General features: G+C 39.6%; 1 pseudogene; it reads left to right on the forward strand.

Moving 5' to 3' along the window:
* The first annotated feature begins 10,485 nt into the window (after nucleotides 1-10,485).
* On the forward strand, nucleotides 10,486-11,109 carry LOC148697080 (uncharacterized; annotated as a pseudogene).
* The last annotated feature ends 13,667 nt before the right edge of the window (nucleotides 11,110-24,776 follow it).

Raw genomic sequence — 24,776 nt, forward strand, 5'->3', positions numbered from 1 at the left:
CCATGACAATTATCTCAACCATAAATAAATAAGCCAGGTGAATTGCACTAATATAAATTGACATATCAACCGGAGTCACGTAACGTGACCTATACGACTGAATCAATAACTCAACAATCAAATCAAATCCTGCACACGAGTCAGAACCACCTATGTGGTCTATACGACAGGCTAGGTGTAAATAAGTACGCTCAAGTGCTACGATCACGTGAAAGCTGTGCGAATTATCGTAAGTCACCTACAAGTCGGAACCACCTAATGTGGTCTGTACGATACGTCGGCACCTGCCTTGGATCCAAGTTAAGTGTGTGGTGCAGGAGGTGAACGATCACGTGAAGGCTAGGCCCTACCCTCGGGCGGAGCACTAACATCGGGGTGCAAGATATAATTCACTAAAGGAAATTCATCATAATCATACACACTACCATCACAACTATCACTATATACTCACTTGAAGTTTACCTGAGCATCTATGGCATCGAGCAGTAATATGCACAACTATATTATAACGTATACTAATATGTAATGCATACGACATGGTATTTAAAACGTAAAAACCATTTAAACGGTTTCTGGGAAACATAGAAACATAAGGCATATATATATAACCAAAAGCCTACTCACTATATGTAGCTGGGTCGTAATCCCCAAGTCTAGCCTAACTACGGTCGTCCTCTGGAAACGTCGCACCTATATGTGAAACAACTAATTTAACGTTATTTAAAGCATATAACCATCACTATGAGATAACTTCTCATATGTTGCTCAATTGGGGTGTTTGAATATACCATCGTGGCCTACTCAACACCACGAGCATCCCCATATTTTTAGAATAATTTTCCAACGTTCCACGCCCCTTCACGCACCGGCTAAGGCATGGCCACAAGCGCGGCCACGTGCGTGGCACGTTCGACCGAATCTTTAATGCCGTTAAAGAATATTCCGTTAAATAATGGAATATACCACTAAATATACCTGATGCCATTAGGTATATTCCGTCAAACTTGATGGAATATTCGCCTTCTTCCCTGGTGGTTCACCGGATTCCGTCGTCGGCCGCCGACTGTGTCACCGGAAACTGGAAAAGCTTAAAACCTTAACATCTTCATCATTTCTCAACCAAATTTCATGAAATTTATATGGATTTAAGCTCTCAACAAGGGGAACACATCCATACCTGTTAAAACTCCAAAATCCAATGGAAAATGGCTGGAAAAATCCTTGAAAAACCGGCTATTCCTACATACCCACTACCGAGCTTATTTCGACATCCAAAATGACAGACAGAAAAAAAATGGCTGTAAAATTCCCTCCCAAAATTTTAAATCCGCCCCCCCCCCCCACCCCCAAAAAAAAAAAATATTGTTACGATTTAAAAAAATAAAATAATAATTGTTTGGTTTAATAAATAAATAAATAATACGTATTTAAATAGAATACGTTTTTAAAAATTAAATAAATAATTGTTTGGTTTAATAGATAATAACCCATGTAAAATATGCAATAAAGAAACAAAAAGATAATTGTACAATGAAAATGTCATCACACAAACTAAATATTGTCTAATCAATACTCGAAAAACATAAATAAAAATTTAACACAAATTACTTTTCCCACTTCAAAATTTAGGCAAATTTAACGGAAATATGCTTTCTACTAAACTAGTCTCAATGATCTAACCATCAAACTTGTTTGTAGATACTACAAGATCGCATACGTAAAAAATCACAAAAAAAAAAAAAAAAAAAATTCAAAGATTAGGTAACGGAACAAAAGTTTTTGACGATTATAAACGAAAAATCACAATTTAACGGTTATTTTAGCTTCGATTTTAATGATTTTTTTACAGCTACACTCCTCAACCCTATAAGAATGCAATGAACGAATTTGATCTTCAATTTAAAATATTTACACTAGTGGATAACACAAAATCTTATTTTATACTTAATGGAAGTATAATATTATCTCTAAGTGTTTGTTTAATCTACCGTTTTGACGCAATATGCATTCTACGAAACTTTTTTCAATGATCCAACTGTCATACTTATTTGTACACACTTTGAGATTGTATACGTAAAAAATCGTAAAAAACAAACATTCAGAGATTACGTAATAAAACAAAAGTTTTCAATAGTTATAAACGAAAAATCACAATTTAATTTTAATGATTTTTTTTACAGCTACACTCCACCATCTAAGAATGTAATGAATAAATTTGATCTTCAATTTAAAATATTTACACTAGTTGATACCACAAAATCTTATTTTATACTTAATGGAAGTATAACATTAACTTTTAAGTGTTTATTTAATCTACCGTTTTGACGCGATACACTTTCTACAAAAAAAATTTCAATGATCTAACCATCAAACTTGTTTGTACACACTCCGAGATCGCATACGTAAAAAAAAAAAAAAAAAAAAAAAAACAAACAAACATTCAGAGATTAGGTAACAGAACAAAAGTTTTCGACGATTATAAACGAAAAATCCCAATTTAACGGTTATTTTAGCTCCGATTTTGATGATTTTTTACAGCTACAATCCTCAACCCTATAAGAATGCATTAAATGAATTCAATCTTCAATTTAAAATATTTACGCTAGTGGATACCACAAAATCTTATTTTATACTTAATGGAATTATAATATTAACTCTAAGTGTTTGTTTAATCTACCGTTTTGACGCATATGCTTTCTACGAAACTTTTTTCAATAATCCAACCGTCGAACTTATTTGTACACACTCCGAGATTGCATACATAAAAAATCGTAAAAAAACAAATATTCAGAGATTATGTAACAGAACAAAAGTTTTCGACGATTATAAACGAAAATGATTTTGATGATTTTTTACAGCTACAATCCTCGACCCTATAAGAATTCATTGAATGAATTCAATCTTCAGTTTAAAATATTTACACTAGTTGATACCACAAAATCTTATTTTATACTTGATGGGGAAGTATAACATTAACTCTAAGTGCTTGTTTAATCTACCGTTTTGATGCAATACACATTCTGCTAAACGTTTTTTACTGATCCAACCGTCAAACTTGTTTGTACACACTCCGAGATCGCATACGTAAAAAATCGCAAAAAACAAACATGTAGAGATTAGGTAACGGAACAAAAGTTTTCAATGGTTATAAACAAAAAATCACAATTTAATGGTTATTTTAGCTCCGATTTTGATGATTTTTTACAGGTACACTCCTCGACCCTATAAAAATGCAATGAATGAATTCAATATTCAATTTAAAATATTTACACTAGTGAATAAATCTTATTTTATACTTAATGGAAGTATAACATTAACTCTTAAGTGTTTTTTAAATATGTAATCTACGAAACTAGTTTCAACGATCCAACGGTCAAATATGTTTGTATATACTCCGAGATAGCATGTGTAAAAAATCATAAAAAAAAAAGACATTAAGAGAATAGGTAACGGGATTGTGAGTGAAAAAAAAAATATTTAAACCATTTGTTTATTTATTTATTTTTAATCAATATAACATCTTAAAATAATAAAATAATCAATTTATGTCGATTATAACCGCTAGAATACTAAAATAATAACCGCCAGAAAGTAAAATAATAAAATAGTTAATTTCTGTCAGTTATAACCACCACAATTAACTTAAAAACCGCCGGAATATGTTAAAAATATTAAATAAAAAAAAAGAATTCAAAAATACTGGCGGTTATAATAATTTTATGTTGGTTGCATCCGACACTAAATATGAGCCAGGAATTTATGTCGAATACAACTGACAGGATTTTATGTTATCCGACACTAACGGAATGATGAGTCGGATATCTTTTATTCGACATAATGGCTTATTAAACCGCCACCATCATCCGACACCTAAAGTTAATATTGTAGTAGTGAGCCATGGTGGCAAAGGTGATGCCGGTAAATATGTGGTGGTGGTAGTGTTGGTGGTGGTGGCGATGATGGCAAGGGCGGAGCTGGGGTTTAAATTTTTGTGTGGGGGGGGGGGGGGGGAGGTGGGGTGAGGGGAAAATGGAAAGAATTTACTGTATAGTCTACATGTGGCTCCTCCACTAGATGATGGTGATACGTGGAGGTGGTGGTGGCCATGGAGACAGCAGTGATTGCTATGAAGAATGTGGTGGTGGTGGCGATGGTGGTGTTAAAGATGATTGTGGGAGCTTGTTTCTCTAAGATTAATTTTTATGAAAAAATAGATTGACATTCATCTTCAACTTACTGCATTCCAAATTCAAACCCTCCTCTCTTTTCTAATGGAGTGTAAAATAATAATATCGCTTGTAATAATAATAAAATATTACTTCAATGATTACTAACAAATAGTTTGATGAACTTCAGGGTTTGATAGCAGAGGAAAAATTGGACACATTCAATATGCCATATTATGCACCCACAACAAAGGAGGTTGAAGATGTGATCGAGGCAGAAGGATCCTTTACTTTGCAAAGCCGTGAAGTTTTCAGAAATGAATGGGATTCTTATCTTCACAGTAGTCTTGATAAGAAAGCAAGGGCGGCAACTTACCACTAACATAAGGGTTGTGAGAAAGCCTATTCTCTGGCTAACCAGTTCGAGAAGCAAGTATGGATGATTTATTTCGCAAGTTTGAAGAAGATGTTCTTGATCACACGGAAAAGGAGAATTGTCGGTTCATTAATAACCTCGTCGATAAAGAAGGGTTGAATGAAGAATATGTAAAACATGTAAAGAAGAATTTAGGTTCCATGCTCTATCTATCGGTGTGCCTTTCATATATGTGTTGTACTTCATTATATGTTTTTAAGAATAAATTTGTTTACTGTTCTGCCTTTTGGACTTTCAATTTTGAACCTACAACCTCTCACTTACAATCTAATATAATATATATGTGCGTGTCTGTGTATACATCTATATATATATATATATATATATATATATATATATATATATATATATATATCAAAGAGGTCTAATAAAAGCTGAATCAAACTTTTGAAGGGTACACTACCAAAAATTAGGGCATGCCTTACAAAATTTTGCCCGACTAACACATTTTTGTCAGGTAAAGATACTTTACTCGATGAATTTTTTAGTCGATAAGAAAAAGCTGGTAAAAAGTTAGGGTTTACTCAAAACCTTTACCCGAACTGATTTTTTAGTTGATAAAAAACTGGTGAACAATTAGGGTTTATTCAAAACCTTTACACGACGGAACTTAGTCGTAGGGCAAGGTACGATTCAACGGGTGATGTTTTGGCACCAGTGGGAAAAAAATGGTGCATAACATCTGAAGGTTCGCCTCGTCGGCTAGATTAATGTTCCCTGGCAACCCAGTTCGTTGGCCTAAGTGTGACTGTCATTGGGCTAAGACCCCCAATGATGGGTAAATAAATTCACCAACAAAACCTTTGCTCAACGTTTCCTTGTAATTGCCCAACAGAATGGTCGTTGGGCAAACCCCTTATTCATCAGATAGTTATGTGCATTGCTCTTTCTCCCATCTTTTTCTTTTCTCCATAATCAGATGTGAGGCTTAATTAGATTTTAGGGTTTAGGGTTAGGGTTTTGGGCAACCAACATTTCCTAACGAACTTCCATTAAACTGCCACTACTATTTGCTTCAATACCCCTTTCCATTACCCAAACCCTACCTTTTCACCACTTTGCACAAAGTCCCCAAGTCTCTTATGAAAAACAGCAGCAATAAAACCATGGCTATTGTGGAGTCCACAACCAAATGATGATGGTGCCTAGGCCCACAGGGCTAGTTAGGGGAAGGAGATGCACCTTCAGTTATGGAGGTATAGGGAGTAGTATTGGTGGTAAAAGTCAGATTAGTATGTACGCGAAGAGGAAGTAGTTGAGCCAATTATGGGGGTTTGCAGCAGCTATAAGATTTTTAATGGTAATATAAGAACTAGTAGTTGGAAGTGATATAAGGATTGCCGTGTGGAGTACTTGAGTAATTTCTCTGTGCCAAAGAAGGTGATGATGACAAGTTACTTGGATGTATTACATGCAGAAGAATATGGAGAGGATACCACATTCATGATCAGGAACATCCCCAACAAATGCATGAGGCAATGCAAATTAGATTTTTCTTGTATCATAGCATTGACTGATAGCATTTAATGCATGGGCGGAATAGCGTTACCCCGAAAGTTTGATCATGGACTTAACGGCTCCGAACGGAGTTGTATCAGATAGAACAACGGTGCTAGAATCACCTTGTTCTAGGGCAGTATGCGAGGTCTGAAACGACTTTGCTAGATGACCATACTTGTTTCACAAGAGACAAAATCTGAGCCGAATAAGGGCATAATAAAATTCCTGATGAATAAATTTTATTTCTCGCAAGTACACGAATCAATATGATAGTATAGCAAACAAATATGAGTGTCGTACCCACAGAGATTTGTAAAGTTACCTAAATAAGTCCAATTATGTAGTACCCACAAGAATAAAAGTAACGAATATAAGACAACTGTGAAATTTAAATAATTAACTAAAGAGAACTTGCTTTAAGATCAAGTAATCTAAAGTGCAGTAAATTAAAAAGAGAGTTTGTGTAATTAATTTTTGAAAACAATGATTGAAACGCTAGGTATCCGACTTCACCATATCAAACCAATTCTATGTCATTAGATAACTTAGTAAAGAAAATTTCAATTCAAGTTCTAAGGTTCGTTCTTTCTTTATTATGATTGTCTGTTATGTGTCCAAGCGTAACCAAGTACTTTTAACCATCAACTTAACCATGGCGTCTAGTCTAAGCCAATAATAAAAATTTCATTAAGTACAAGAAGAACAAAGAGAACCAAAAAGTGTCTTATACAATTCATTCATTCAAGAGAGCTATATCTAGGCTAAGCATATGGCGTCTACTATAACCTTGTCTCATACATCCAAATATTCATATTAAAGGTAGCTAATCAATAACATGAACATAAAGAATGATTCAAGCACAATGAATGAAACCAGAAACCTTTGAATTGATAAAAGAATAAAGTTAAAAAAGACATAGAATTATCATGAAGGCTACATCGAATCCCTAGAAAAGAATTTAATTACTCATAGCCATCAAATTACAGAATGACATAGTTATGAAAATCATAAATACAAAGTCTAAAAAAGATATTGAAAAACCCTTAGAGAACCTTTGGCGTCTAGCTTTCTCCTTAGGTCAATCGTAAAAAACAATTTGATGAAGTGTGTCCCCCCAAACGTTGCTGCTTCTCCTTTAATTAAACATAGAAAAATAAAGTTTAGGTCAGCCTCTGCTGCATTGTTGAATTCCAACTCAAGTAGAAGTCCCAATACCATTAGACTTTGGTTTCCTTACTCAAACTGAACTCCAATTACTGTGAGCAATTATAAGTGTCTTCTAATTGAATTAGACAAGTTTGATGCCTCCTATCTGCCCAAAAACTATCCACAACTTGACCTTCCAAAGACATTAACTTGTACTCCACTTATTCAGAATCAAGTAAAATTCTTGAACTGACTTTCTCACACTAAACCACATATAATTTCTTCTAGAAGCATCGGAATCATGATCCGCGAAAACTAGACATCCGGAGCTTTCCATACATATGTGGCACAACACCCAGTTAGTCCTGATGAATGTCTAACAACCCAATGAAAATAACAGTTCTACGCAGCACCTTCCAGCTCCAGTTGTAATTTCCAAATAGCTGCCATTAAATTGCACATTGAACATCCAATTAGAATCTAATGATCATTAGAATACTTCTTGACTTCATTTCTTTCCAAATTTGATCCTTTTAGCCTTAAAATCACCAAATAACTCTAACGTCTTCTCTACAGTTCATTATCTACATAATACACACTAGACACTTCAAACAACCAATTTCACAAGAAAACATAGCATAAAAGTTAAAAAAATAAGGGCAATTTACATGTATAAATATTGTGTTACCAATTCCTCATAAGTCTTGGAGTTCCTACAATCTAGGAATTGGTGAGTGCCGCAATTAATCACACTTTTAGGAGGATGCAATATCTAGTCCTAGATATCTTTTAGGATTCTTCTGGCTTAGTACAAGGATTCTATCCTAAAAGTTCTCTCCCGATTAGTATAAATACGCCCATCTAGGATTCATCTCTAATAATGCATTTCTTAGCATACTTATTCTTTTACCCACTGCTTAAGCCAAAAACTGTTTACTAACTTGACCGTCAGAGAGCCTTTGATCAACACTCCCCCTCCTTCGATCTTGGGATTATTAACGGTTGTTTCTTGTTTTGCAGGTTACTTGAATATGTGCCTCCACCATCTGTGGCGACGCGCATATTTGGTTCCAACACTTACCGTTGGATTAATCTCCACATTTACTTTATAAACACACCTTCTTCCTCCATTTTTCAGCTCACTCAAATCCACTGTTTTGAAAAATTTCATCCCTATCTAAAATTTAAAATTTCTTTTCTTTTCCCAATTCTTTTTGTAATGGGTTCCAAAGCTCTAAACCCTATATCTAAACCTTTTTCTTGAACTATTTTTTAGACACCATGTAAGGTGGAGAGGGGTGGACTTTGGAAACTTTTGAGAGAGAGCGAGAGATTTTAGCAAAAGGTTGAGAGGTTTAGGCTTTTTGCTAATGTGAGGGTTTGCTTGTCCTTTTAGCTCCAATTTTGATTATTTTTTTTATAGATACAATCCTCAATCCTAGAACAATACGATGAACAAACCCAATCATCAATTTAAAATATTTACACTAGTGGCTAGCTTAGGCCAGGTTAGGGATAGGCCGAGGAAAAGCAAGCCTCATTTCTTTTTTTCTTGTTTTCTTTTTTTTTTTTTTTTTTTTTTTTTTTTTTTTTTTTTTGCTGCGCTAGGACCCTTGCATGAGAGGAAAAATAAAGGAAGGTGTGGGGGCGTCAGCCCCCTTTCCATTTCGATCGAGTTGCAAGGCCATTGGGTCAAGAGTAGGAAGGTCCAGGCATGGCTTGTTGGGCCTCTTCAGTCTTGGGCCATAGGGCCTGACACGTTTTTCATTTTATTTTATTTATTTATTTTCTTTTTTTTTTGTGCAGCTGTCTAACAAATTTTCATTGCATCTTTGTAGAATTTCTTCAAGCATGTCTACTTCAAGTCACAAAGGTGATGATGGTGTATCGTCATTATATCATCAAGGTGGGTCCTTGAGTAAGGTGGGCTACTTCAAGGCTGCTCACTTCAAAATTAGCTTTGATGATTCATTTAGAGACTTTTTTAAGGCATATAGGAACGACATTCCGTCTGGGGTGCGTGTGAAGTGTGTCAAGGAAGGTAGCAGTCGTGTGCCATGTAGTAGGGCTAGGAGAGCCATCAAGTTTCACCCTTACTACTTCATGTTAGGATTTTCTTTCCCCATGCCGCATTTCTTCCAAGAGATACTCTGCTCTATGAAGTGTGCCCCCGCTCAATGTTCTCCAAATAGGGTCCGTGTGATGGTGGGATTCCTCAATCTAAGCCAATTCTTCAACTTAGATTTGACCGTCAATGAATTTCGGTACGTCTTTGACATAGTCCACATTGAAGGAGTTGGGCAGTTGCGATCTCGCCATAAGCTCTTTAATCATTCGAGCAAGTGAGACCATGACTGGGCCAAGGAGACTTTGGAGATAAGTGGATAGTGGAAGTTTGATTCTTCCCCTGAGCTGTGTGTTTCGATGGTTTTCACCACAAGTAAGTAGATTGCTTAGTCTCTAGGCTGCTTTGTATTTTTGCTAAGCTGCTTTCTGATTTACTGATTGCCCTCCTCTACTTTTGTAGATTCGAAATTTGGCTCAACTCCCAAGACTTCTCCAGATATAAAGAAGGTGCTTGTTGCATTAGGTATCTCTTTTAAGTATCGTAAGTGGCGTTAGCTACTTAGCCCCTTTCACCAAGAGAAAAGTGGGTTGTCCCTGAGAGATGAGATAAAGTGAATCAAGGCAAAGGCGTTGGCTCGTCCGATCGTTGTCGTGGAGCTTGCTGCGAATGAAGATGGAAAAAAGATATCTTCGCCACCTACTCAAGAGATACCGGCTGAGAAAAGCCGAAGATTTCCTCCGCTGCTCGTGAAGGTCCACCTGCTACTAACAAGCTTGTGATTGACTTGACTTCTTCCAAGGGGAAAAAAAATGAGGCTACTAGATATGAGCCAGTGACGCCCGATTTTCTAAAGGTGGTTGGTACGATTGCTGATAGGATCACTCAGCATAAAGGTTTCGTCATGCCCTTAGTGTTGAAATTTATGCCAAAATGTCCGTCGGGGGCTAAGTCTGGTTTACCTTTAGAGAGACTTGCTACTATAAAGAGCGATAAGGTGGACTATGTTGCTAGAATGGCGCCAAAACCTACTCCCCTCGCTACTGAGACTGACTCACCTGCTGAGAAAAAAAAAGACTGCTCGCATGGGCAGTTGTGAGAAATCCACCAAGTCTATTTTTAGGGAGGCTATTGAGATTTATGCGCTCTTGAAACCATATTTGCTTCAAGACATGGACACGTGCGCCAAGCTTGTTAAAGGCGTTAAAGCAGTTGTCTACCCAAGTTCCTTTGCAAAGCATACGACCGAATATAGAAGGATTGCTCTGCTTGCTATGATGCAGAAAACATTGATTTTGGTAGCTGATTCTATGCTCCTTGACTAAGAAAGTACCAAAGCTGCCAAGGGGGTGGCAAAGACTATGGCAGCCGAAGCTTATTGCTCAATCGAGAAAATCAAGAGGTTGGAATCTAAATTCGTCGCTTTGAAGGGGTTTAATATATCTGCCCCCACTTCTCTGCAGCTTGAGACCGCTCGTCAAGAGATCGTTGATTTGAAGACTAGGCTTGACGTAATCCAAGTTAAGTATGAAAGTGCAAAGAATGAGATTGGATGTTACATACCTCAGATTCAAGATCTTAAGTTCGCCGTTTCTAAGTTTCGTTCCGCTGCTTATGCAAAGGATAAAGAGTTGATTGTTGCTTATAATCAAGTGATCCACTTCAAGAAGATCGTCGATAGGCTTGAACCCCAAGTATTGGAACTCCAAGATGCATTGAAGATCAACGAAAATCTGGAAGAGGAAATGGATAAGTTGCAGCGTGTCCGTGTTGCCCTACTTAAGGAAAACAAGTAAGTTAAGGGTGAGAAGGCTGGGCTCGAGGCTTGACTTGTTCAGATTCTCTGAGGTCTGGTTCCCCATGGATTAGGCCAAGAGACCCAAAATCCTTCAGTTAGCTAAGCCTTGAAATTGATCATTGTGGCTACTTTTAGGAATCCTGGCGTAATACATTGTACATCTAGTTATTCCAAGGCAGCCCGACTCATCCACGCTTGGATATACGGAGTGTAAAGTTTATCCTCTGGCATTGGAGAATAGACCCATATGGGTGTCGGGGAATTGGTTTACCCTCTCGCACTAGAAAGCATGATTGGTCCCCAAGGGGCTGTAATTCTTGCGATAAGTCCCTAAGAATGACGCAATCTTCTTTTGAAGTGTAAGAATGATTAGTTGTTGTAAGCATGTAGCCGAGCCAAATTGTAAATTACTTTTGAATTCCTCATTGAAAAACGAATGAAACGAACAAAAACTTAGTTGTAAGGTAGGAATTGCATAACAACTAGATAATCCTCGGCTTTGCGAAGTGGTGCCTGTCAAGCTGCTTGAGTCTCTAGGTTTTCATGTAATGGGAGGTTACGCATGGTACTTCCTCAGATTATAGGCGTTCCACTGCTTTTTGATCTCTTTGTCTTTCATGGTGGCGAGGGTGTAACTACCTTTGCCGCCTACTATGCTGATCTTGTACGAACCTTCCTAGATAAGATCTATCTTTTTGGAGCCTTTCATGCGGGAAGTGATGAAGGCTTTTCTTAGGACTAGATCTCTGGGTTAGAACTATCGGATCTTGGCCCTTTTGTTATAGCTAGAGAGGAGCTGCTACTGGTAGGATACAATGCAGTTGATGACCTTCTCGCATTCCTCCTTTACCAAATCTAGATTTGTAGCCATCTCCTTTCCATTCTGCTCAATGCTTGGCAGTAGAGTGTTGATACTTGGCACGATGACATTGAGAGGAATGATTACTTCTGAACCAAATGCCAAAAAAAAAAAAAAAAAAAGTCTCACCGCTTGCTCGTCATTTGGTTGTGCGATACGCCTATAAACATTCGAGGAGTTCGTTTAGCCATTTTTCCTTCTTATTCTATAAGGATTTCTTGAGGTAGTTGAGAATTATCTTGTTGCATGCTTCAACCTGCCCATTGCCTTGGGGATACCTCGGCATGGACATATGCTGCTTAATGCCATATTTCTGGAAGAACTTCGCCAAATCTTTGCCTACAAATTGCTGGCCGTTATCCGTGACGATGGATTATGGGATGCCAAATCGGCAAATGATGTTCCTCCATATGAAGCACTATATGTCCGTCTGTGTTGTGGTTATCATGTGCTTTCTTTCAACCCACTTGGTGAAGTAGTCATTCGTCACGATCATCATGCCTCTGCCCCCAGTAGCGGGCAACATTGGCCTTACTAAGTCGATTGCCCACTGTATAAACAGCCAAGGACTCGTCTACGGGTGTAGTTCGCTAGCAAGCAGTGCTGATACTAGCTTATAATGTTGGCAGCTGTCATACTTTTGTACTAATTCCTTAGCGCCTTGATGCATAGTAGACCAATAATAGCCTGCGTTAAGAGCCTTCTGTGCTAAAGATCAGCCTTCGAAGTGATTTCCGCAGACACCTTCATGGATTGAACTTAGAACCTTTAGGTCATTGGGAGACGTTAGGCAACGGAGATGTGGTCCAGTGTAGGATTTTCGAACGAGAAATATCGTTCCACATGTAGTAGCATGCTGCCTTTGTTTGGAGCTTTCTAAACTCCAATCTTCCCATGGAGAGTGTACCATTGACCAAGTAATCTATAATGGAATCTTGTCAATTTGGAGTTATACTAACCTGTGACGCCTCAGCTATTGGCTTTGTCGCTATGCTTGGCTTGTCTAGATACTCTACCATAATAGAGCGTTTGAGTTAGTGGTCGAAGGCAGAGCCTAGGCCAGCTAGCGCGTCTGTGTGGGTGTTGTTTACCTATGGAACTTGAGTGAGGGTGTAAGTCTAAAACACCTCAAGTTGCTTTCTTAACTTTTCTAGGTACTGCGTCATCTTCAGATGTTTTACCATGTACTCCCTAGTAGTTTGGCTAGTGATTAGTTGGGAATCATAATGAATTGCAAGCTTTTTCACTGCTAAGTCTTTTGCCGTTCGGAGACCTGCTAATAGGGCCTCGTACTCTACTTCGTTGTTGGTTGCTTTGAAGCCTAAAGTAATCGCTTGCTTAAGCATCAAACCGTCTGGGGTGACAAAGACCACGACTGCTCCCCAATCCCTTGTAGTTGGATGCGTTGTTAACATGCAAATGCCACAAGTCTTCATCGGGTGAAATAGGTGTGGCTAGGGCGTGTTCGGTTGTCTCCAGGGTGTCGTGGGGCTGCTCTATTACATCACCTAGGCTAGGCGTGAATTCTACTATAAAGTCTGCCACGACTTGGGCCTTTATCACTGTGCAGGGTCAGAAAACTAAGCCATATTGGCCAAGTTCCAACATCCATTTCATCAATCGTTGAGAAGCATTTAGACCATGTAGAATTGATCGTAATGGATAATGAGTCATGACAATTAGGGCTGGGCATGGGCTGGGCCGGGTCCAATTTTGAAGGGACCGAAACGGACTTAAATTCAAAGGAAACGGGCAGGGCTGGGCTAGGGATTACATTTTCTAATATAAGAACCAGACATTACCCGGCTTGGTTAAAACGAGCCAGTTCGGGCCGGGTCCACGCGTCCCTGTTTTTTTTTTTTTTTTGGAAAAAGAATAATTATAAAATTTGTACAGATTGCAAACTGCACTGCACAGATTGCAAACTGCACAGATTTGAATTTTGCACAGATTGCAAACTGCACTGCACAAATTGCAAACTGCACAGATTTGAATTTTGTATAAATTGCAAATTACATGGATTTGCACAGATTGAAACTGCACAGAGTTACAGACTACATTTATGCAAATTTTGCACAAATTCACCATTATTCATATCCAATCTAAATCCAAAGTCCAACATCTAAGTTCATAGATTAACAATACATCCAAAATAACAATATTACATCGTCTAACATCTAAAAATCAAATCAACATATAAAATGCTAGTAGCAGCTTCACAAAGTAAACAGAATATTTCGGTCTACTTCTGATCCAAGAATGACAAGATTGTAGGACTACCAAATTAACAGATTGGAAATTTAGAAAACCTAAAGTATTCCTCGGATACTAATAGATAAAGCAACTCAATTTTCTTCACGGCATTTTTAGATTCAAAGATCATTTTTTGAATCAAAGAGGACAAACGAAATTTTGTAATTTTTCTTATACAGATGAGTGTTTTATACGTTGGATGAAGGTTGGACATTTGACACAACTACAACAGAAATCAAAGCGGAATTTGATATACAGATGAGGACCGAGGGTAAAGCCAACTACTAATGCATATGCAGAACATGACTCCATCCTCTAATAGACCAACCAAATGGTTTGAGACTACATATTGTCAAACTCATAGTAGGGCTCAAAAGCTCCATGAAAAATGATTGCGATGCTGATGCAGACCAAGATTTTGACCAGTTTTTGCATCCAACTCAACTCAAAAGGAAAAAGAAATGTATAGACTCACACTATCTACTAATCTAGTATCTAATTTCCTTAAGAACTTAGAAGTTAGAAGGCATCAAAGATTGCCAAATTACTGCAAAAATTATCAATTCAATCATCAATCTACTGCAAAATAAACTCTAGTAACCTAGTTCGAAAACCCTAAAATCCCAAATTTCAATTTAAAAACCCTAAAATGCCTACACCCAAAATTCAAAATTACCTAAATTTTAGAGGGATGATGGCTGGTACCAGTGTCCTTGATGACGGTGATGGGGTTAATGTCAAAGAGGAAAGAATCGACGGTAGGGGTCATGGCATGGCCCCTGGGTTCTCTGGGATGTTGTCGAGGAGGATGATGGGTGGTGCCGTTGTGTTTGCAGAGGAGAATCGACGGTTGGTGAGGGGGAGGATGATTGGAGTCGAGGGAACTGTCGAGGAAGGACTGAGAGTCTGAGAGACTGAGACTGAGACTGAGACTGAGACTGAGAGTTGAGATGAGAGAGAGATAAAGAACTTAGGGTAAAACTAAAACTAATGGTTCAGATTAGATATGGTAGCTTATTCATCAATCTGGTCCATCCATTTTAATTACAAACGGGCTAGTCCGGGTACCTGCGGTTTCTATACTCCAGGAACCGTCCCATTTCTCTTTTTTAAAAGTAGAAACCGGCCCGTACCTGCCCCGAACCGCCATTACGCGCCCCGACTCGCAGTTCCTGTACCAGTTTGCCCACCCCTAATGATAATGACTGTATGACCTTGAAAATATGGTATGAGCTTCCGAGCCACAACAACTAGCGCTAAAATTAATTTCTCGATCTTTGGATATCTAGTTTCTGCATCGAGAAAAGCTTTAGAAGTGTAGAATACTGGCAGTTAGTCCCTTAACTCTTCTCGTATAAGGGAAGAGCTCACTGCTACTTTCGAGACTGCTAAGTAGATGTATAAGTCCTCTGCAGCTTCTGACTTGGATAGTAAAGGAGGTGATGTGAGATACTTCTTCAGGTCTTGGAAAGCTCTTTCGCACTCGTCATCCTATTTGTCTCGTTGTGACCTTTTGATAGCTTTGAAAAAAGGCTTGCATCGATTGGTGGACCGCAAGAGAAAACGGTTGAAGGCGATTACTCGTTCGGCCAAGCTTTGCATCTCCTTCAAGGTGGTTGGAGATTCCATTTCTAGGATTACTCAGATTTGCACAAGATGTGCTTCGATTCCTCATTGGGTTACTAGGTACCCTACGAATCTGCCTAAAGATACTCTGAACGTGCATTTGGCGAGATGGAGCTCGTCTTGTACTTTCTAAGGATGTCGAAAGTTTCTGCCAAATTACCGATGTGGTCTGATCGCTACTTGCCCTTCACCATGATGTCGTCGACGTAGACCTCCATGGTTACTCCAATTTTCTTCTTGAACATCATGTTTACTAATCTTTGGTAAATGGTTTCCACATTCTTGAGGCTAAAAGGCATGACCATGTAGCAGTAGGTGCCTCACTTGATCATGAACGCGATTTTCTCCTTGTTGGGATTGTGCGAGGCTATTTGGTTGCAGCCAGTGTATGCATCCAGGAAACTGAACAGCTAGTTCCTAGAAGTTGAATCTACTAGTAAATCGATTCGGGGAACTAGATAAAGATCTTTCGGACATGCTTTGTTGAGGTTGGTGTAGTCTGCACAAACCTTCAATTTGCCCTTCTCTTTCTTCATTACTAGCACGACATTGGCAAGCCATGCTGAGTGTGCTACCTTTTCTATGAATCTGGCCTCCAATAGCTTGTCAATTTTTACTTCAATGATCGCTACTCGTTCGGGTGTGAAATGTCTTCTTTTTTGGATTACCGATTTAACAGTAGGGTCGATGTGCAACATATGGCAAGCTATCTTGGGGTCGAAGCATGGCATGTCAGAAGTTAACCACGTGAAGACATCACGATTTTCCTAAGGAAAGCCGTAAGTTCCTCTTTTTCCTTCGGGCTCAGACTTGAGCCGATTATAGTAGTATTCTCCGGCTACTAAGGATCAAGAATGATGTGTTCAGCGTCCTCTTTGGGTTTCTATCCCATCCCGTCTGCTGGCGCGTTGATTTGGACAACATATTCTTGATCCATTTGTTGTGATTGCCATTTGGTAGCTTTGTCGCCCCTCTGGACCTCAGTAGCCTCTACGGGGGCAAAGGTCTTCTTTTTTTACTCCTTCAATACTTGCATAGTGCATCGTCGAGATGTGGCTTGGTCAAACTTGATTTCTCTTACTCCTTCTCCCGGGATGCGGAATCGGATTTACGGTATCCAGCTTTATCAGCCAAGGTCAACCTAGAATCTCATTGTAAGGAGACGGGTTGCTTACTGTCGTGACCATTTGCTTTGAAACAACTACGGTGTTCTCACTTCAAGTGTGATGTTGTCGATGGCAGTCGAGATGTGTCTGTTGAATTCGATGAGTACCACTACTCGACGTATGATTGTCATTTCCAAGCCCATCTTCTGAATTACTGAGAGCTGAAGTAGGTTAACCGCACTTCCGTTCTTAACCATCATTCTGTCGATTATGGCATGGGCCAATTGGACAGATACTACTAATGTGTCGTCATGTGGGAAATCGATGCCTTCGGCATCCTGCTCGATGATGCCAACGATAGGTCCAAGTTGGGTGTTGGCTGTCTGGACTTGCGAAACTAGTAGAGCCTGCTAGATCTTCCTCTTCTTAGAACTGTTAGTAGGCCCAAGTGCTCGGATTCGGAGAAGATGCCATTAATCTGAATCATCTTAGTTCGCGGTTCTTCGTCAGCGTTTGCATTTCTTCTAGGTTGCGCAACTCGTTTGTCCAAGTATCTGTCAACCTTGCCTTCTTTCACGAGCTTCTCTAGGTAGTTCTTCCAAGTGTAGCAGTCGTTAGTTATGTGATTAGGACCTTGGTGGAATACGCAGTACTTGGTGTGGTCCAACTTGGAAATATCTCCCTTTGATTATTTAGGTAGCTTGAACCATGGTTCGCTTTTGATATCGCGAAGGATTTGGTGGTTCGGGATAGAGAACTTAGGGTAGTTCTTGGGCGTCGGGCCACCTTTAGTCAATGATCGATCCCTACGTTTGGTCTCCTGCCTGCTTTTATTGTTGTACTGTTTCCCGTCCTCCTTCTTTTGAGCTACTGCCGATTCTTTTCGAGGCTGCTCGGGCGCCTTGTCTGCTTGCCAAGCCTCGTCCCAAAGTGCATGCTTCTTTGCTAGAGCAAAAGAGTATACCAGAGTTAGGTCTTCTTTCATGATTAACTCTCCAAACAGCGGGTGGCCTAGTAGGAGTCATTTTTGGAAGGCTGCACTAGCTATCAAGTCGTCGCATCCAACTATCTTCCCCTTCTCTGCTTTGAAGCTCTTTACATAGTCGCGAAGTGATTCCTTTGGGTTCTTAACGTTGAACAAATTGTCGAACTTCTTCTTGATCAAGCGGTATAATTCATATTCTTTAGTGAAGACCAAAGAAAAATCATCAAAACTCCGGATGAATCATGGTGGCAAGGTATGAAACCAATCTTGGCCTCGCCCTGCAAAGTGGTGGCGAATATCTTGCACATAAGAGCATCAATGTTCCAATAAAGGACCATTGTGCTTCGATAGTGCTTCAAGTGTCTCTCCGGATCTCCATTTCCTTTGAAAGATGTGAAATATGGCATGCTAAACTTGCTGGAAGCTCTACCTGCTCGATCTCGTCTGTGAAGGATGACCTGCTCATGTTGGTCATGTCCCGTCGGAATGCCTCATCGGTGACCTTATTATGTTGGAAATCGTGCAATCGTTCGGTTAAGAGCCTCTCTACTTCTTCTTGAATTTGTTTTTGTTAGGGTCGCAAAGCTTTCGGCTGCCCCCAGTCTCGACTGCTGGACTAGGCCTCTTCTATGTGTTTGGCTTATCTATGCTACGGTGCATATGGTACGTTCCTAGTAGGCCAGCGAATTCCTCGCATGCTACTAGTTGAACTTGAGCCAGATTAAATGACTACTTCTCTTCATTTGTCGTGATGCCTACTCCGATGTGAGGTGGAAGATGCTCCTTGTGGGCCTAACCACGAATGAACACTTCGCCTAAAAGGTTGCTCATGTTGATTATCAGAGTACGGCCCCAGCTGTGAGTGTATGCTCATCCATGGGCCTAACCAAGAGTGCACGCTTCTTCATGCGCTAAGACAAGAGTATACGCTATCTCGAAGGCCTAGTCGGGAGTGTACACTGCCAGAACGCTCGGTTCATGGTTGGTCGAGTGGCTACTTACTGGGACGCTGCTAGAGAGGTTCTTTGCCTGCCCTTGTCCTACTTTGGGACACCTCATCTAGGGCACGTTACATCTCAGTATGTTGCAAAAACTGATTCACCAAGGTCGTTTGTTGTGCGACGGCGTTTGTTAACTCTATGACTTGTCCAGACAAGTGTTGTTCGCCATTTGGGATAAAATATCTTGGACAAAATGCGTGTCCTTGAGTAGCAGAAGTGTAATGGACTCCGGGCGCAAGATATGGTTTGGGAAATGTCAAATCTACGGAGAAATAGGGTGAAAATGCCCCCGGTTTAATCGTTGGCCCTGCAATCTGAAGCTGGGAGGGTTGGACTGATCTTGGACCGGTTTAGGCAGCTTAAAAAGCCACGGAAGTGGGTTACCCAGTGTGTAGCGCACGTGGGTGCTGGGCCTGGGCTCGACTTGGAAACGCGCTGGGCTTGCGCCGGGTAACAGCTCGGGCCCGTGAAATTTGAATTGGTGCTGCTTGGCCTTGGGGCGCACTGGGCTCGCGTTGCCTTGGGCTTGTGAGGTATGGGCTCCTGTCTTGGCAGCTGCAACTGCAACTTGGGCCTTCTTGCGCTGGGCCGAGTTGGACTCCCGTGTGGCATAGGCCTAGGCTTTACTACTACATGGTGGCATGGGCATGGGCTTGCGGCTGCAAGGTGAGGCCTCCACCTTGGGCTCGGATCTCGTCGTGAGTTGCCACGGTGGCTGCTGCCGTTGGCATAACCACGGTGGTGCCCCATGGGGGTGGTGCCACTCCACTTTTCGCCGCGTTGAGCCTTATAGATCGTCGTGGGCCAAATGCTTGAAGGTAGGAAGTTCCATTCATTGTACTTTTCTTTTACAATTTATCAAAGAATTTTTATAAAAAATTCTAAGAATAGAAATATACAAAAAATCTACAAATGAACAAGAAATGAGAAACTTTTGAATGCGAAAGTCTTCTTCGAGCGTGTGAATCAGGACTCTTAATGAAAACATCAATTTGTGGATGCAAATTTCTGCCTTCTTCTCCTTTGACAAAAATGCACCTGCAAAACAATAACACCTAAGATCAAGGCCAAGAGCCTCACGCGCCCACGATGAATGGGGGCGGGGGTGCTTTGGCCGAAAAGTCTCCAATGCCAAAGTTAGAATTTTAGAGAGAAAGTGTTTAGAGAACTTTTGGGAAAGAATGAACTTAAGTTTTTGGAGAAATGTGGGGCTATATATAGGGGTGTGGCCAGGCCTATTCGGAGAAATAGGGACTGGCCACTTACGGTGCAATTCATGCTCTAATTGCAAGATATTATGTCAAATAATATCTTGCAATTAATTTGGTAATTAATCCCAATTTGAAAAGAATAATTGGGAGTTACTTTGTGGGTGAGGATTTGATGAAGAGTGATGAGAGAGTATTGAATAAATATCATTTTGATCACCTTTGACCTCGATTAAGCCGTTATTGTCCGTTGCATGCTTGCAAGAATCCCGATGTGCCTCAAGGGTAATTTTGTCTTTTTACCCAAAAGTCCACATGTCACCTCCATAATTTTCTTGATTATTTTTGGCTCCACATGAATCATGACGATTCTACAACACAACATAGCAATCATGCTACATCACAAAGAATTACAAAAAGGACATAGAGAGAAATATGTCTATGCAAGGGAGAGAAGGTAGGTTTGGCCCCGTGCGGACCAACACTTCATGGCAAGTTCGGCTCATATAAGGACGGAGCTGTATAGGGCTTAAGGGGGGCATCCACCCCCACTTAATTTTGTGTGTGTGTGTGTACTTTTGCATTCCAATTCCCAAGCTCTAATTAAACTACAAATGAAAAAATGGATTGTATTTCAATTCCAACGTCCGTTCTAATTAAACTATAAAAAAAAATGGTCTAGTGGAAAAAATACAAGGTGTATCCACTAATTTACATGTTTGTGACATTAGCACTAACTCTTCCATTTGCTACTACCACCGTTGAAAGATCATTTTCGGCCATGAAATTTCTGAAAAAATCGATTGAGAAATCAATGGATGAATGATAACATGATTATTTTTATAGAGAGAAATATTTGTTGGTATTTGGTAATGATGTTGGCATGCACCGCTTTCAAACACATGAAAACGCATCGAGGAATATTGTAAAATGTTGTATGAAAAACTTTATGGATTAATATATAAGTGTCTTGTGCAGTGAATTCTTGAGTTTTTTAATTGTACCTTGTTGTTTGAGGATGTCCCCATTCTTACAAATATCTAGCTTCGTCCCTGGGCTCATAGATCATTCTCTGCAGTCTACATGCAACCCAGTTTGAGTATATGAACACTCCTACTTGGGAAAGTGCTCTCACAAAAGCTCTGGGGGCAATGTAATCGTGCCGGAAATTCATTCGCATACTTGAATGATTTTCAATTTAAAATCTGATTTCCTGGATGAATTTCAACCCAAGGCCAGTTGAGAAGGAAGTTAAGATGTCTATGATCGTTGTATTAAGGTTTTAGAATTTTCCACAAAGCCAATTTTCCGGTTTTACGTATGAAGATAGTTGAAGCTGTATTTTAGTCAGAACTGCACAGCTATGGAAAAACAGAGATTTCAAGGCCTTCTTGATTTTTAGTCATGACATGCCACATATACTTGGATAAGAAGTCAAGCTACAATATTCTTATTTTTCTAAAAGAAAGAACAATCTCAAATCAGGCACACAAAGAAGCTGAACAGCAAGCCAGCACAAGCAGCAAGTCGCAGCATAAGAGACAACTTCCTAGATTAAACTGTACATGCTCGAAACAAACTGGGTTTTGTAGCATACATCATCGCAAAGATACTTAAGTCTGCTTTATGTATAATTTTGCGGAACTCAATTCTGAGTTACGTAAAAGACGTTATTGCCATTTTACTACTCATAACGCAGGCTGAAATTTTCTACGAGATTCCTCAAGTTCTTCCTCCTAATTCATATCAAACAACGTACAACGTGTCTCGACAACATATGAATTCAAGATGCACACAGTCATGATCAAGTCAACGGAACCTAACGGTTCCAACAAATTCAAGTCTGCTTTGATGAGCTAAAATTGAAGGCCATCCGTAAAGCATTGGATGACAACTCCACAATTTGTCCTTGTCCACTATTAGTGTGTAATGGAAAAGGACAGGGGGCATACCATATGGAGTAAGAATAAAAATTTCATGAATCCGAATGACTCCCACACCACATAGCAATTATGAATCCAGATTCCCATACTTAAAGAAGTCTGAATGGCAAATTACTTTGCCTCACTCTAAAACCATCGGAATAAGGAGGATCGAAGTAAGAAGTGCCTTCATAGTCTGGTCATGGACTCAACAGCTCTGAGATGAGTTGGATCATATTGAGCAATAATGCCACCATCATCTTGCTCCAGGGTAGTAGGCGAAGTCCGAGCAACTTCACTAGAATGACCATGTTTGTTCCGTAAGACACGGAAACCTAATCCAACAAGGAATCAACAAGTTTCCTATAAGTCTTGGAGTTCCTATAATCTAGGAATTGGCGTGCGCGCAAGTAATCACACTTCTAAGAGGACACAATATCTATCATTAGATATCCTCTGGAATTCTCAAATGCATCATCAAAGACAAACGAGGAAAACAACTAGAAGGCCCATCTGACAGGTGAACAACCTTGGTCCAAACCATGGTATCACTCCAAGAGATAAGTACCTATTTTATTATATACACGATTAAATACATGTCCAGGACAAAAGACCCAAAACTAGGAATGACCTTTTCAGATCCTCGCACGCCATTGTTTGTTCTTTCTTACACCATTCATTATGGTACATGGAATACCTTAAATTCTAGAATTATGAAGAACTTTCAAACTTCGCACGAATGCGAGTCTAAAAATTCAAAGTGGTCAGAGGAGTATCTGTTAAGCCCATCCCGTATTGTATGGTTAGTAGCTTGAGAGGCTCAAGCCGTAATAAGCGTGATTACAATTGATAGGCTATGGGCATGGAGACTTGGCACCCTGACCCGAGAGTTTAGTCCACCATTTGACCTCCGGAAAGATTATACAACCAAAAAGATTGTGGGTTATAACATTCAAACATGGGCTCAACGCCATTGCAGGGAATAGTTGAAAGGGCGATCTGGAAATCATCCGAGGTTGGCTCTAAACTTCGACCCTGAGTACAACTACTTCTATCCTGAACCAACCTACTAAGCAAGTATATTCTTCAACACGATGTGTTAAGCAGGTTCAAATGAGGTATCCAGACTACGAAATCCGTAAGAGGAATTTTATAGAGCTCCGATACGCGGAAATGCCTTAGCCAAGCCAGCTAAGTGTAGTCAGATTGGAAACACTTAGGTCCAACGCATAGGGTCTAACAAAAGGGTTCAAGAAGTGTTTCCGACTCACATGTAGGCGACCAAGTCCTTAACGAACTTTCATTTAAGATGTACTAAAGATGAATCAACAATTTGAACTGAGAAATAAGCCCTTCTTGGTTACACGTTGCATTATTAAAATCCTCTGACCTAGAATGGGACAAAGGTGAAAGAATGAACAGAATATACAAACAAAACAACTCAAACATATCATACTGACATTAAAATCTGGGCCATTCCGGGTATGTTTCGACACTTTTTCATCGTTAATCTGATCAATGCATTACAACATGTCTAGGGCAAAAGGTTTTCCATGTGTTTAATATTTGACTCTTGGTACCAGAGTAAGATGGTACTCTAAATATCGCTATGGGAATCTTTATAAACTCTAAGTTTGGGAGGTAACATTTTTCCTATTCAACGTCACCGAGGGGGTTTTGATGAACTCTATCTCGAGCCCACAAACTTACTTGTGTTTCGCCTCAGTACTTCGTAGTTCAAAGTTAACTTACTTCGGAAAGATTGACGGATTAAACTATATTCTACAATTACAAAGCAAAGGATGAAAAGTTTCAAGTGTTTTACTCTAATATGCTTAATGACTTGAGTGAAATAAACTTACAAGAAAACTCCTGAGGCATCTAAGTCCTTCCAGGAATATATAGGCGCAATCTGCTTCGCATCCAACGTTTCAACTATGCATCTGGAACTTTGACTAGGGCTTTACAATATGGTTCAGAAATCCAAAAGATCAAACCATTAAGAGACAAGCGAGTAGAACTGGCCATACTTGGCTGGCTCCGGATCAACAAGAAGTTCAAATGTCATTCCAACGCACATTCCGGAGAAGTTATTTGAGGATGATTTACTCATGGTCAGTTGGTAACTATCCATCTTCGAAGCAAAACCCATTCTCAAAAACATAGTTAGGGGCAATTGTGGGACCATGATTTTCTAGGCCCATGACATGTGAAGAGAATGATCAAAATGCCTAAAGCCCATGGAGCGTAGCCCCTAGGATAGGCTTAGCTCTATTAAAGATATTACTTGTCTCCTAAGAAAGGAAACCCTAGTTAAAGTCAAATTATGATATCTTTGAGATTAGGCAAATATAATCATGATTCTAGAAAGATTGGGTATCATATGCTAGATTTCCTCCTATATGGTCTCCCAATTTGATGAAGATTACTTTCCCTACAAGAACTCTCAAGATCCCTCTCTTTCTCAGATCTATCTCTCTCTAGGACGACCTCTTTATTCTCTACAAGACTACCATATGCATCCACATTGCTCTCGATCTATCACTCTCTCTCAGACTTCTACAAACATATTCTCTGTATGCTTAACAAAAGTCCTTATGCCGCCGTCTAAGCGTAAACACATTCATGGAGAACTCATCTCCCAACACCCTGCCAAGCTATTCGTCAAGGATGGTTTATTCCATTCTTTCTTATAACTATACTGG

Source organism: Pyrus communis, chromosome 5 (genome assembly GCF_041283825.1).
Source record: "Pyrus communis isolate YQ-2024b chromosome 5, ASM4128382v1, whole genome shotgun sequence".
Classification (NCBI taxonomy): domain Eukaryota; kingdom Viridiplantae; phylum Streptophyta; class Magnoliopsida; order Rosales; family Rosaceae; genus Pyrus; species Pyrus communis.